Consider the following 2,500-nt stretch of genomic DNA (forward strand, 5'->3'; position numbering starts at 1 on the left):
CTGATTGAATTCGGGTATAATCTCACAAAAATAGGTTTTGCAAGACATAAGCAGTGGTCCAGCAAATTTACATGAAATGGATTCACTGGATCAGGTTAACTTTCCTGTTCACAGTAAATACACATATGTGTGTGTGTGCACGTATATATAGGTATATATATATATATATATATATATATATATATATATATATATATATATATATATATATATATACATACACACACACACACACACACACACACACACACACACACACATATATGTATATATATATATATATATATACATACACACACGTATATATACACATATACATATACATAACATAATTGCTCGTATGGCAACTAGCTCTCTCTCTCTGTCTCTGGTGTATTCCGGCGTGTGGTGTAGGGCGCATGAGAAGTTCCCTCCTATAATATCATTCGTGTCTTTATTTATTTTAATTAATTGTTTGCGTTTCCTTCACCACCAACTATCACGAGTAGAACACCATGCAACAAAAACAATTAAGAGCAAATATTGGTCGAAAGAAAGACCCTGCTCACTGCTGTAGCATGAAACGCGCCGGTTCCTGGTCTTCCCGCAACGTTAGTGAAATATCGACAAAAGAACACAGTGCATCTCGTTCCAGTACTGCTAGTGTATTCAAGCTCTTACAACTCCATTTTAGAAACGACAAAAATGGCCATAAATATGTCAATGCTAATAGTATTAAATTTCGTAGTTAATATCCGGCCACCGTTAATATCCAGTTGAAATATATATCTTTTATTTATTTATTTATTTTCTTATATATATTATGCGTACCAAACATATATGAGTGAATGTAAATGACATTTTTCACACCAGCCAGCAATATTTAATGACCCAGATTTGATGATAATAATAAGAGTAGATAAGTAGTAGAAGTAGTAGTAATAGTAGTAGTAGTACTAATAACAATAGCAACAATAATAATTGCAGTAATATTACGTACTGTAATAACATTTTTAGTAATAATGATAACATTAGTAATATTAATGTAATGATAATAATTATGATAATAATAGTTATTATTATTATCATTATTATAAAAATAATTATTATGTTAATGTTAATAATCATTACAATTGTAATAATAATAATAATTATTATTATTGTTATCATTATTGTTATTATCATTATCATTATTATAATTATTATCATTATCATACTTATTATTATGGTATTATTGTTATTATCATCATTATTGTTATTACTGAAATCATTATCATTATAATTATTATCGTTATTATTATTATTGTTGTTATTACTACTATTGCTACTACTTTTACTATTATTACTACTATTATTATTCTCATTATTATGTTTTTTATTGTTATCATTATTATTATTATTTTTGTTATTATTGATATTAATATTATAAATATTGTTACTAAAATTACTTTTATTATTATTTTATGATTAATATTATCATTATTATCAAAATTGTTTGTATTATTATCAATATTATTATCATCTTTATTATTATCATCATTGTTGTTATCATTATTATAAACATTACTATTATTATCAATAATACTATTATTACTGTGTTTATCATTATCATTATTGCTATTATTATCATTATTAATATTATCATTATTATCATCATCATTATTACCATTATTATCATCATTATTATAGTTATTACTTTTATTACCATCACTTCCACCATAGTTGTTATTGCAGTTGTTGTTCTCGCTATTTCGTTCCTATCATTGTTATCTTTTGTGTCATTATATAGGGTTTCAAAGACCGATGTATGAAGAGAAGCAGTATAAGGTATGGCTCTGTGTTACTTATTCCTATACCAATGGTGACAGTAGAAATTCTAAAGACAACTTGAATATTAATTGTAATCTGATCTCACTAATTCATAGACATACGCACATTGGACCCCCCCCCCCCCCCGCAGTCACATGGTCACAAATATGTGTGTGCATATATCTATATGTGTGTGTGTGTGTGTGTGTGTGTGTGTGTGCTGATACGTTTGCATTTTTGTGTTTAAATTTTTCTATAATTTTCTATGTAGTGAATATGTATCTTTCTATGTCAACAAGGAAATGAAATAAAACAAGACAAAATCCCTTTCCCTTGCCTCCTTGCTCCTTTTCCCTCGCCTCCTTGCTCCTTTTCCCTCGCCTCCTTGCTCCTTTTCCCTCGCCTCCTTGCTCCTTTTCCCTCGCCTCCTTGCTCCTTTTCCCTCGCCTCCTTGCTCCTTTTCCCTTGCCTCCTTGCTCCTTTTCCCTTGCCTCCTTGCTCCTTTTCCCTCGCCTCCTTGCTCCTTTTCCCTCGCCTCCTTGCTCCTTTTCCCTTGCCTCCTTGCTCCTTTTCCCTTGCCTCCTTGCTCCCTTTCCCTCGCCTCCTTGCTCCTTTTCCCTTGCCTCCTTGCTCCTTTTCCCTTGCCTCCTTGCTCCTTTTCCCTTGCCTCCTTGCTCCTTTTCCCTTGCCTCCTTGCTCCTTTTCCCTCGCC

The sequence above is a fragment of the Penaeus chinensis genome, chromosome 11, assembly GCF_019202785.1.
Source record: "Penaeus chinensis breed Huanghai No. 1 chromosome 11, ASM1920278v2, whole genome shotgun sequence".
NCBI lineage: Eukaryota > Metazoa > Arthropoda > Malacostraca > Decapoda > Penaeidae > Penaeus > Penaeus chinensis.